This window comes from Tachyglossus aculeatus, chromosome 17, assembly GCF_015852505.1.
Source record: "Tachyglossus aculeatus isolate mTacAcu1 chromosome 17, mTacAcu1.pri, whole genome shotgun sequence".
NCBI lineage: Eukaryota > Metazoa > Chordata > Mammalia > Monotremata > Tachyglossidae > Tachyglossus > Tachyglossus aculeatus.
The window spans coordinates 3,028,280-3,042,258 of record NC_052082.1 but is presented as its reverse complement, the minus strand read 5'-3'; the positions used below and the strand labels follow the sequence as shown (position 1 = coordinate 3,042,258).

The 13,979-nt window shown below is 40.6% G+C and overlaps 1 protein-coding gene across 16 annotated transcripts in view; it reads right to left on the bottom strand.

The window, feature by feature from the left end:
• ADGRL3 (adhesion G protein-coupled receptor L3) overlaps positions 1–13,979 on the bottom strand; it is a 694,363-nt gene that overhangs the window by 608,622 nt on the left and 71,762 nt on the right. Inside the window, exon 1 of one of the 16 annotated variants that reach the window (XM_038759780.1) lies at positions 5,097–5,175. The exons of the other annotated variants lie outside the window; for them this stretch is intronic. The gene's annotated coding sequence lies outside the window, so the exon portion shown is untranslated. Of the gene's footprint in view, positions 1–5,096; positions 5,176–13,979 lie in introns of those variants that run through there. 16 annotated transcript variants of the gene reach the window in all.

The window sequence follows — 13,979 nt, the reverse complement described above, 5'->3', positions numbered from 1 at the left end:
GAGGTCAGGTCCCCAACTAAGCCCTCTTTTTCTAGACTCCCTCTCCCTTCTGCACTGTCTCTGCACTTGGACCTGTACCCTTAAAGCATTTGATATTCACCCCACCCTCAGCCCCACAGCACTTACGTGAATATCCATAATTGAATTTGACATGTCTCCCCCTCTATTCTGTAAGCTCACTGTGGGCAGGCAATGTTTCTATGGGTCAAAGTGTCTGTTGGATTGTTCTCTCCCAAGCACTGAGTACAGTGCTCTGCACACAGTAAGCACTCCCTAAAATACCACTGCTTACCAGCACTATTGAACTGTACTGTCCCCCAAGTGCTTAGTACAGAGCTCAGCACACAGTAAGTGCTCAATCAGTACCACTGGTTGATTAGCAACTATACTCTTTGTGTTCTCCCAAGCGCGCAGGACAGTGGTGTATACGCATTAAATGCTCGATAAATACAATTGATTGACTGACTGAGAAGGTTATTGTTCTCAATTTCCTTCTTGAGATAAAAAGCTCACAAAGGAAACGAGAAAAATGAGAATGAATGTTCACATCACACCTGGGGAGAGTCGAACACAGTTTAGTCCTGGAAGAGAGAGTTCCTATTACTAGTGAAGTGAACCAAGAGGAGAGAGAAGTTGTAGCAGTGTCTGTCATCGGATGTTCTCCCCTAGGGGGTCAAACTATCGATTCATTTCATTGACTAAATACTAAGGTAACAACAAGAATCCATTTCGTTCTACTTAACAGGAATTTTTAATTAAACATGTCACTCCCTGAATACTTAAGGAACTGCAGATGAACTATCACTAATTCTGCAGTTCATAAAAACCTTACTACACAGGATAAGTCAAGAGTTGATCAAAATTTGTTGCTTTCCTCCCAACAACACGCTTCAAAGAAATGTCTTTCGGTGTTGGAGAATTAGAACAGATGGTACAAAACACCCAATTTTCATTCATCATGTTCTTGATTCCATGGTTGGCAAAATCAGGAATTAGGAACAGGGAAAGATCTAGAGATATATGACATCATCATCATCATCATCAATCGTATTTATTGAGCGCTTACTGTGTGCAGAGCACTGTACTAAGCGCTTGGGAAGTACAAGTTGGCAACATCAGTATGGTTCTAGTGGTAGTGATTCCACAGCATTCCTCACACTGTCTCAATAAATACCACTCAATAAATATCACTGATTGATTGGATAAGAAAGTGCAATGAAGAGGCAGGCAGGAATGCAGTCCTTTGCACAGCACATGTTTACTGTTGTATTGTACTTTCCCATATGCTTAGTACAGTGCTCTGCACAAACTAAGCGGTCAATAAATACAACTGAATGAATGAATGGTACGATGGTATGGTATGATTCATTCAATCAATGGAATGAATGAAGCGCTTAGTACAGTGCTCTGCACATAGTAAGTGCTCAATAAATACGATTGATGATGATGAATGGTCTCCGCATGTTACCCAGCTGCAGACAAAACCAGACTAGAACGCAGGACAGATTCCCACCAGACCATTGGTAGGGCTACCCCATTTCTTGAGTGATTCATTCAATAATTTAATTTATTGGCTGTCTGTCTTTTGAAAATACAATTAGGGAAATCTTGCCAATAATAAATGAAAGGGAGATGCTTCCTTTGTTTTCATTTTGTTGTTATTAGACAGGTACACTACACCTCTACTATAATGGAATTTATAAAAGCACTTGCTGAGCACTTACTATGTAAGTGCTTAGTACAGTGCTCTACACACAGTAAGTGCTCAATAAATACAATTGAATGAATGCATGCCAAACATTGTACTAAGCACTGGGGTACATATAAGATATTCAGGCTGGACACATTTCCGGTCCCTAGATGAACATTCAAGATGTTTATCATCCAGAAAAAGGAAGGATAATACCATTACCGAAAACGACGAGTTTACCTAAAACAATTCCAAACCGAATAGGAATTTTCGAAAGAGTGCTGAATGTTGAATGAGAATTGATCAACACAGAGAAGGGAAATGGGATTAAACCTGGGGTGAAGAATTGAAATGCACTGTGAGCAAAGGAAAATTGTTACTCACGTGAGGTCAGAATCACCTCCTAATGGAGCAGTGGCAATGCTAGCTCATGGATGGAGAGAAAATTATATTCTTTTAAATCTTTTATTTGATTGACGGCTTTTTCTTTAGTCACTCACTCACACTGCTGTGTATAGAAAAGACAAAAGAACCTACAGGGCAGATAGATTTAGGAGCACAATATCTACCACAGGCCTTTTAGGACTAAAGCCGTATCAATCACTTTGATTATTAATTAGTTTGATATTCTACTCATATTACTATATTTTCAATATATATTATAAACATATATATATATATATATATATATGTACACACATAAGTGTGTGTGTGTATATATATCCTGATAGACAACTCCATGGCTCTAACAATACGTATTAGTAGATGAATTTATTGAAAGCTCACTAAATGCAATTCACTGAATTATGGCCATCAATCAACATAGTGACTAATGTGTGCACAGCACTTAACTAATCACCTGGAAAAGTGCAACAGAATTAGTAGGCATGATCCTGTCCTCCAGGAGCTTACATTCAAGCGTGGAAGGGGAAGATAGAGAAATAAAGATACTTTCAGCTAGAGATATTTTACGGAGAGAACAAAAGGGTGTAATCAGACACCCCTATATGGAGGGGTTTCTTTTTTTATTATTTGAAAACCAACATCATACCAGAACAGGCAGTCTGCTCCTAATGAATTCTATCTCAGGTCCCCAACAAGCACCTCAAATCAGAGCAGGACTAGCGCAGTGTAATAATAATAATAATAATAATAATAATAATAAGAGTATTTTTTACATGCTTACTATGTGCAAAGCACTGTTCTAAGCACTGGGGTAGATACAAGGTTATCAGGTTGTCCCACATGGGGTTCACAGTCTTAGTCCCCATTTTACAGATGAGGTAACTGAGGCACAGAGAAGTTAAGTGACTTGCCCAAAGTCACCCAGCTGACAAGTGGCAGAACCGGGACTCGAACCCATGACCTCTGACTCCAAACCACAGGCTCTTTCCATTAAGCCACACTGCAGTGTATCAAATCAAATGCATCAGTGGAACTTTCTGAGTCCTTACTATGTGTAGAGCATTGTACTAGTCATTTGGGAGAGATTAATGGATTAGATTACGTAGAAATGATGCCTGCCCTCAAGGGAGTGACTGCCCGTAACAGAATTAATATTTTTGAACAAAGTCATGTTGAATGAAGATAAATCACTAATATCAACTGAGGGCCTACTCTATGCAGACCACTGTACTGAGTGCCCAGGAGAGTTCAAAAGACTTCGTAGAAATAGTCCCTGCCTTCAAGGATTTTACAATCTAGCAGGGAAGACAAATATAAAAATATATTATAGATACGAGAAAGTAGTAGAATATAAAGTTATATACATATACGCCCTGGGGATGGGGACCAAAGTTAAGAGAGATTTAAAGAGCATTTTCTTGTAAACCTTGAATTTCTGGTTTATCAAGTTATACCTGCAAAGGCTCTATGTAAAGAAAAAGCTTTTTGTAAAGAAAGATAGTACTCTATATGGCCAGCTGAACAGTACCTGGGTCATCAAGACGGCTACTGGATTTCAACAAGTTACATTTTAATGGCAGTGTGGCTCAGTGGAAAGAGCACGGGCTTTGGAGTCAGAGGTCATGGGTTCAAATCCCAGCTCTGCCAACTGTCAACTGTGTGACTTTGGGCAAGTCACTTAACTTCTCTGTGCCTCAGTTACCTCATCTGTAAAATGGGGATGAAAACTGTGAACCCCCTGTGGGACAACCTGATCACCTTGTAACCTCCCCAGCGCTTAGAACAGTACTTTGCACATAGCAAGCGCTTAACAAATACCATTATTATTATTATTATTATTATCATCATTATTTTCAGAAATCACCAAAAGTGCATTAGCATTTCGTAGTGCTGGCAAAGATGGGGAGTAAATATAGGCCGAGAAAGTCCAGAGTTTTGAGATATGACTATAAGTCACAGATAACAATGGTTTTATTCAATCAATCAATCAATGGTATTTACTGAATATTTACTGTGTGCGAAGCCTTGTAATAAGAGCTCAAGGGAGTACAATACAATATACAATCCAAATAATATCCTGAAGCAGGGACAAATTAACATTTCATTGATGCTTTGTTCAGAGACTGTACTATTAAAGAGCAGTGATAAGTCCCTAATTATTTCACAATTCATCTTGTTATTAGCGATAGGAATTATATGTTTTCATAATAATAATAGTAATAATGGTATTTGTTAAGCACTTACTATGTACCAAGCAATGTTCTAAGCGCTGGGGTACTTACAAGGTCATCAGGTTGTTCCACGTGGGGCTCACAGTCTTAATCCCCGTTTTACAGATGAGGTAACTGAGGCACAAAGAAGTTAAATGACTTGCCCAAGGTCACAAGCAGACAAGTGGCAGAGCCAGGATTAGAACCCACATCCTCTGGTTCCCAAGTCCATGCCATTTCCAATAAGCCACACTGCTTCTCTAGCGTAAAAAAACCTGGGCAGGATCAAGTTCCAGGTTTTCAGATGAAAATGCCTTGAATACTCTCTCCTCAAGAGTGTGAAATTTTGATGTCTAGATCAAAAACAATTCTTAAGTGGAAAGTATCATCACAGTTCTGTGATGGAATAAGGTACACTTCTCATCTTGTTATGAAATACAATAAGGTTTACGCATCAGTACAGTGCTCTGCACACAGTAAATGCTCAATAAATACAGCTGAAAGAATGTGTTCAAATTCTAGAAAAATAAAATAAAAATAAAATACCAACAACCATTCCAAACTTCATCCTAAATAAAAGAATATGTCGCTTTAAAGAAAAGTGAACCAATGCTTGTGTTTGTTGCAAACACTACCAAAGAGACTGTCAGAAACCCAAACGCGGCACAAAAGCCATCTTCAAAAAAATTAATCTCATTTAAGTTGAGAGGAAATTGCATTGAAGGTCAAAACTCTTGGACTGAATCTAACTTTTCCCAATATTTTACTACACATCAGAATCTCCCACTTACCGGAAACAGACTGGTCTTCACGGCACATTTTACTGCCTTTCTCCCAAAGTCTGTGAGATCCAGCCCCTTTGGCAATCCATCACTGTTCAAGGAAAGCACAGTTTTAAAGCTCTAATTTATATTCAATTTTTGGCCAAAAAAACCAATACCTCCACTCCCCCCATACCCTCGTCAAAATCTAGACAGCAGAAAGGGGAAAATGGTGACTTAAGTAGCTATTATTCTTTTGCCTTCCATTTAACTTAGAAAGTAAAGTGCCCTGTGGCACACAAGTGACTGATACTGCTATTAAAGTGAAGCAGCGTGGCTCAGTGGAAAAGAGGCCGGGCTTTGGAGTCAGAGGTCACGGGTTCAAATCCCGGCTCCGCCACTTGTCAGCTGTGTGACTTTGGGCAAGTCACTTAACTTCTCTGTGCCTCAGTTCCCTCATCTGTAAAATGGGGATGAAGACTGTGAGCCCCACGTGGGACAACCTCATCACCTTGTATCCCCCCAGTGCTTAGAACAGTGCTTTGCACATAGTAAGCGCTTAATAAATGCCACCATTATTATTATTATTATTATTATTATTATTATTATTATTATTATTAAAGTGCTAGCCTGGAGACTAGTCCTTTTCTTCTGAAGCTCTCACCTCCCTGACCTTCCAGGCAGTCACGTGGTCACAGATGCTTTGGCCACATGTACATCTGTCCTAGAAAATGACAAAATATTGTAAATCCCTGCCACACTGACTTTTGCCCTTGACCGCTAGGCTGAAGTGCTTAGTAAAAGTAACGATAATATGACCCAGAGAGTAACGGTATCTTTATCTGTACTCTGTCTTCCTTACACTGACCTGAATTTCCTAAAAATTTCAGGTATGATTCTGACTCCAAAAACCAATGAAGTTCCAGTGCACCTAAATGCACTGATGTTCTCTCCTATTAAAACAAATGGTCAAACCTTGGACCTGAAACTTAGTGGCCTCCTAAATTCACATCTCTTCCATGAAAATATCCCCAGTTAATTTTAATCTCCTCCTTGTATTTCACCCAGACACCTGTTCGGCACTTCTGTGCCATCTAAACTTTTTTTTTTTTTTGGTCTGGTATTTGCTAAGTGCTCTTTATGTACCAGCACTGGGATAGATGCAAGCTAATCAAGTTGGACACAGTCTCTGTCCCAGATGGGGCTCACAATCTTAATCCCCATTTTATGGATTAGGTAACTGAGGCCCAGAGAAGTGAAGTGACTTGCCCAAGATCAGACAGCAGACAAGGGGAGGAACAGGGATTAGAACCCAGGTCCTTCTGATTCCTAGGCCTGTGCTCCATCCAGTAAGCCTTGCTGCTTCTCACTGTAAGCAGGGAACATGTCTACCAACTCTGTTGTTTTCCTCTCCCAAGTGCTCCGTACAGTGCTCTCACACAGTAAGCACTCAGTAAAATACAACTGATAAATTACAAACTCTTGTAGCATATATGTACATATTTTTATACACCTATCACTTAATCCTATCTACAATATAATATCTGCCTCTCCCGCTAGATTGTATGCATTTTGAGGCCAAGGATCATCCATACTCTCCCCACCAGATGAATGCACATTCATTCATTCATTCAATTGTATTTACTGTGTGCTTACTGTGTGCAAAGCATTGTACTAAGTGCTTGGGACAGTACAATACAAAAACAGACACATTCCCTGCCCACAATGAGCTTGCAGTCTACAGGACTAGAAGTATGTACCAATAAGGCTGGAATCTGTATACTGTGTAAAAAGGGGGACCAAGAGAAATAACAACAGAACTAAAATGTAAGAGAATGTAGGAGTATGCACTACCAGATATCTTCATCATCATCATCATCAATCGTATTTATTGAGCGCTTACTATGTGCAGAGCACTGTACTAAGTGCTTGGGAAGTACAAATTGGCAACATATAGAGACAGTCCCTACCCAACAGTGGGCTCACAGTCTAAAAGGGGGAATATGTTAGCAACTTGTACTTCCCAAGCGCTTAGTACAGTGCTCTGCACACAGTAAGTGCTCAATAAATACGACTGAATTAATGAATACCAGAGCTTGCAGTTATATGCTTTGGAATGCTGTGCAGTTTGCAACAGACTGTAAGCTCCCTCTAAACTGTAAGCTCACTATGGGCAGGGAATGTGCCAGTTATACTGCTATATTATACTCTCCCAAACTCATAGTACAGTGCTCTACTCACAGTAAGAGCTCAGTAAATACGACTGACTGATTGACTATGCAGCGGCTCAAGGGGAGTTTGCTAGAATCCCTCAAGATTCCAGATAAGGGGGGTGGATTTGGAGCATAAGGTAGGAGAGTGGTAGCAGAGACGGGTTTGCTTGAAACTGAAGGCAGCAGCAAAGAAGGGATGGTGACAAGAGGCAGAGGCCAGCAATAGAAAAAGAAGCATCACCTACAGATTAGAGGAGAGGAGCAGGCGCCAGAACAGCCCGACCCGACCAACCAACCACAGAAGGACACGCATGGCACCAAGGACCGATGGACGCCCAGTGGAAACACTGGCAACCAATGGACAAGAAGGGGTGTAAATGTAGGTGGGAGGACGACACCCATCAGTGTGCATTCCCCAGGATGATTCAAAGGGTGTATCCACTGCAGAGCCCTTCCTTGATATGCGACGATAATGACGCTGCTTTTTGCTGTACTGAATACCTCCTCATTGTGGCTTTGCGGCAGTGACCTACTGGAGCTAGTCGGGCAGTCAATCTTATTTATTGAACACTTACTGTATGCTGAGCACTATACTGAGCGCTTGGGAGAATATCACACAGAGCACAGGGCTTCAGAGTCAGAGGTCATGGGTTCAAATCCTGGCTCCGCCTCTTGTCGGCTGTGTGACCTTGGGAAAGTCACTTAACTTCTCTGAGCCTCAGTTCCCTCATCTGTAAAATTGGGATGAAGACTGTGAGCCCCACGTGGGACAACCTGATTACCTTGTATCTACCCCAGCGCTTAGAACAGTGCTTGGCACATAGTAAGTGCTTAACAAATACCAAATTGGTATTGGTATACCAATATAATTGGTATTATATTACCAATATAATAATAATATATTATTACTATAAAAGACACATTCCTTGCCCACGAGCTTAGAGCAGTACTGTTCCCTGACTAAGCCCTCCTTTCCTCTTCTCCCACTTCCTTCTGGGTCACCCTGACTTGCTCCCTTTATTCATCTCCTGTCGCAGCCCCACAGCAGTTATGTACCTAGCTGTAGTTTATTTATATCAATTTCTACTTCCCCCTCTAGGCCGTAAGCTCATTTTGGGCAGGGAATGTGTCTGTTTTTTGTGGTATCGTACTCTCCCAAGCGCTTAGTACAGTGTTTTGCACACAGTAAGCACTCAATAAATAAGACTGACTGACTGGCTACAATGCTCTGCACTCAACAGACACTCAATAAATACAATCAATCAATGGTCCCCAGTTTAAAAGCGCCTTGTGGGAAGGGACCACGTCTCCTGCTTCTGCCTCCCCCTCTAAACTCCCCTTTTAGACTCTATGCTCCCTTTTTCTAAATGGAATTTTTAAATACTTACTATGTGTCAAGCATTGTTCTAAATGCTGGGGTAGATACAAGTTTATCAGAGTGGACACAGTCCCTGTCCTACATGGGGCTCATAGTCTGAATTGGAGGGAAGAGGATGTAATCCTTGCTTTACAGATGATGTAACTGAGGCACAGAGAAGTTAACTGACTTGACCAAGGTCACACAGCAAGCAACTGGCAGAGCCGGGATTTAGAACCCAGGTCCTGTGATTCCCAGGCCTGTGCTCTTTCCACCAGACCACATTGGTTCCCCGCTCCTTGCAGGCAGGGAACATACCTACCAATATTGTTGGCACTGTACTCTCCCAAGCACTTAGTATAGTGCTCCTCACACTGTAAGTGCTCAGTAACTCTCATTCACTGATTGATCGACTCTACGTTCCCAAGCAGAAAATGCTATCCACTGTAACCAGTGAGCACTCACTAAATACCATTCTTCCCATTACTACTCGCGGTCCTTAGTGCCTCTGCCTCCAGAAGGATGTAATTTACTTTCCAGGAGTTAATCAACACTGGGAAGAAATAAAGCCCATTTTGGTTCTAAGAAAAACATTTAGAATAGTGGGCTATAACCCTATATTGGAATTCCACTGAGTAGAGAGACCCTTTACCTTCATAAAAACACATTTCCTAGTTATAAAAAAAGGAAAGCATTTGCAGGATACCCTCAATTTCACCACTATGGCACAAAAATATGTTACAATGGTTTTAATTTCATGTTAATAATGCAAATGTTGCCAGAGTTATTAAAAAAACAAGATGATTAAATTACATGTTCATTTAAAAAATTCTGGAGATTGTTTGTTCCCTTTGATCCTGGATGTACTATACACTCAAATTCCACAGTTTAAAAATCAGTGGTATTTATTGTGCACTTACAGTGTGCAGGGTACTGTACCAAGCACTTGAAAAAGCTCTTAAAATGTGGGAAAAACTTCTCTAGGTCCTATTTACTATCAAAAACTGAGAATCCCCTATTTTTTACTGAACTGGTTTCAAATTACTGAGTTCAACATTTTAGTTTTCTTTCGAGATGTATATCTGAATTGGTTAATAATATTAATGCATCTTCACTACTGCCAGTAATAGTATTTATGGTACACTTACTGCTTGCAGAGCACTGTCCTAAGCACTTGGGAGAGTGAGTAAACACTATCGCTGCCCTCAAGAAGCTTACAACCTAGTATGAGAGACAGTTTCTTAAGAAATTCCAGCTACATTTAGCAGGTACTTTGGGATCACTAGTATTTGGGAACACACAAGGAATTTCATTTCTGAAATGCCCATGAAAATTGGTTAAATGTGTCCCACATCAAAAAGATTTGGGGAATATAATGGCAGCAGGGATCACGTGTCCCTTGAATTTGCATTCCAACTCAATCGTATTGATCGACTGATTACTACTTACCTTCGGGTGTAATTCGTCTGAAAGCCGGATTGCCAGTTCTCCTATTTTAGGCCAAACCAAAAGTCCATCTAGATCATTTAGCTGTTTAACTACTGCTCCCGTTAGCTATGTATATCAAATGTGGACCTGAAAGGTGAAATATGTTGCCAAATTGTATTTCCCAAGCGCTTAGTACAGTGCTCTGCACACAGTAAGCACTCAATAAATACGATTGAATGAACGAATGAATGAAAAGGCTCTGAACACAACTGCACTGCGCCCTAAAGGTTCTCTGATCCGGCAAAATTTCAGTTTACTTCCTCTAAAACTCAGTTGACTCAAATACTTGGCATTCTCCCAAGCCGTTCCTTAAAAAGGTTACCCACTTAATTGAATGAAATCAGCGTCTGCAACCCTCCACAATTATGCTTGGAGCAATGCTTGTTATTAGACTGAATAAAACCCAAGTTAGCAGCCAGCCACAATTATTTATGGAGCAGCAACTTTCAACACCGGCCATCTTTTGCTTACGCTTGGGCTATTATGAACACTTCCCAATAATCTTCTGCTTCCTTCCACCCTGCTGCCCTATCTTCCCTTTTCTTCCCCTCAATCCCACCAGCCCCCACTGCTCCCAACCCTGAAATATTGCAGCACCTTCTCTCCTGCCTTCAGAAATGCAGGGAAAATGATACTGTTGCATTTTATTCAAAGACAACCAAGAATTAACCTACAGCAATAGAGTAAATCCAGTTTGTAGTCCACTTCTTGATGTGTACTTTCCCAAGCTTTTATATTTACTTTGAATCATTGCACCCAGTGGGTATTCAATAAATCAATGATATTCACCCCACCCTCAGCCCCAGAGCACCATGTACATATCTGAAAATTATTTATTTATATTAGTGTCTGTCTCCCCCTTTAGACTGTAAGCTCACTGTGGGCATGGGAATGTTTTTAACCAACTCTGCTGTAGTGAACTCTCCCAAGACCTGACTACAGTGCTCTGTACCCTGAAATGACTCAATAAATGTCAACAATGGATTGAAATACAATCACTTCTTACAAAGTATTTTATTTGTAATATTTATAAATATCTTACAATACTGTGAATATTTCTATGCCTCTCTCTCCGGTCAGAATGTAAATTTCTCATGGGCTAGGAATGGACCATGAGCTTCTGCTGTATTTTCCCGGAGGGAAGGAGAACTACTACCACTGGAGAAGCTTCATTACCAATCTACAACTTCGATCTTCTGCAGCTCTAGAAATATCCTGGACTTTTATTACATCACCTATCCCTCTGTAATACCCATCTAGAGGATTTTTCTCCTATAAGAAACAGACTGATCCTGGATATGATGGATAAGGCTTGAAACGCCACAGTTACAGGTTATTAAGCTTATCACACTGAACATCTCATTAGATGACTAGTGGCCCATCCTTTGCACCACTTAAGCCCTTCTCTGGCATCACACCAGTGAAATGCACTTACTCTCTCTGGACTCCAAAACCAGTACTAATAATAGCATTTATCGAGCTCCCCTTGGGTCCAGTGTATTGTATTAAGCACTTGGGAAAATAGAACAGAAACAAAAACCACAGACTCCATTCCTTCAAGGAGCTCATCTCAAATGGGAGAGATGGTCATAAAAATATTTACAGCCACCAGAATCACAGTAAATAACAGAATCAACACAGAGACAAGTGCAGAGGATCGATGCAAAGAAATTAAAACTTTTCAGGGTTTTACTCTTCTTTCAAATATACAAGTTAAAATTCTAAAGAAAGATTACCAGTTTATCTATAGTTCCTCTGAAATAGATCTGAAGCCAAGTAAAACTGAATTCTTCCCAATGGAGGACAGATACATAGCTAGCGGTTCAAGTGTTTAAACACCAGTCACCATCAGTTCTGTCTTCGGAGAATGTTACCTGCTGATATAGCATTCAAAATGAAGCGTACTTCATTCATCTATTTTCCAGCTTGGAGGAAGATTTATTCCATGGCACCACTCGTGATGAATAATCTGTTCGATCTCCTGAAATCTATTTCAATTATTTCCATTTTAAGTTGTGTCACTTTATAAACAGTTCTTCTCTGTTATATCTAGTTGGTCTCATTGTGGAAACTGCATTGCACATAAGGGCTTTTGCATCCTAATTTGACATTTATGGAAGATCTTACATTTCAATACTTTCATGAACACTATAAAGCATTGGGGATGAGGTTGGATTGAGGAAATTAAATGGGAGTGACAGGGGATTCATAAACTCTTCTGTGTCGAGCCACCTATTATTTCATACGACTTTTTCTATGTAAAGAGTTAAAAGCCAAGCAGTTCTTGGAACAGAAAAAGGTCTTCAATGCCAAGTTGCCATGTCATCCTATCACACTTAAAGGCCAACTTTAAGTCATCCTATTTTTTCTAACACTTAAAAGTTACATGAGAAAATATTTAGACAAAAAAAGCAAACAACTTTCCTCTTCAAAGGGCATGGTAATGGTAATGGCATTTCGTTAGTTAGAGCTAGCTAGCTACCCCTAGGCACTGGGGAAGATATAATGTGACCAGATTGGACACAATCAGTTACACATCAGGCTAACAATGCAGCTTATCCCCATTCTACTGATGAGGAAACTGAGGCCTAGAGAGGATAAGTGACTTGCTCAAGGTGATAAACTAGGCCAGTGGCAGAACTGAGATTAAATCCAGGGCTCCTGACCCCAAGGCCCATGGCTCTTTCCATTAGGCTAACCTGCTTCCCAGGATAAAAAGACAAGAAGAAAGTCATTAACAACAACGCAACAACAAAAAATAAAAATTCAAAGATAGGTGTGATATTTTCTAGGTAAAAAGGCCAAAGACCTGAGTAAAAAAAACACCCCAGTATAATACTGACCTCCATCAATTACATAAGGGAGAAAACTACTCCTAGTGAAATGTTTCACATATGTATGTATATATATATATATATATACATATATCTTAAAATAAAACACTTTCTACATCCCAGCTTCAGCTGAAAAGTCTTACTAAATGAAATAGATAAGTTGCACAAGTGGTTATGATTGGAAATACAGTTGATTTAAAAAATTCTGAGGCTGATATCCAGCCCACAGCTCAGGAATCGGTCCAGTGGAAAGACTGCGGCTCCGGAAACTAGGGGACCTAAACTCTAGTCCTGGTTCTGCTCTGGCAGCAGTGAACAGATACTACTACCAGATAATGTAATGCCCTCCTGCCTGCCTCTTGGCTCGCTACACTCTGAGCCCCATGACGGGAACATGTCAGAGGTGATACATAAATCACAAGCATTAACTTCGGTTCCTCCACCCAGGTTCCCAAATCTGGAAAATCATTTCTTTTTATGGTATTTGTTCAATGTTTATTATTATTGTTGTAGTTATTCTATTTGTTAAGCGCTTACTATGTGTCAAGCACCGCTCTACGTGCCGGGATAGATAGAATAATCAGGTCAAACACAGTCCCTGTCCCAATTGGGGCTCACAGTCTAAACTGAAGGGAGAACAGGTCTTGAATCCTTATTTTGCAGTTGAGGAAACTGAGGCACTGACGAGTTAAGTGACTTGTCCAAGGTCACACAGCAAGCACGTGGTGCAGTAATTTGAACCCAGGCCCTCTGGCTCCCAGGCCTGTGTTTTATCCACTACAACAAGGCCTTTGTCTCTCAAACAATAGTATTTATTAAGCACTTACTCTGGGCACCCCCACTTCAATCTGTACTTCACGCCGCTGCCCAGATTGTTTTTGCGCAGAAACGCTCTGGGCATGTTACTCCCCTCCTCAAAAATCTCCAGTGGCTACCAATCAACCTACGCATCAGGCAGAAACTCCTCACCCTCCACTTGAAAGCAGTCCATCACCTCGCCCCCTTCCCCCTCACCTCCCTT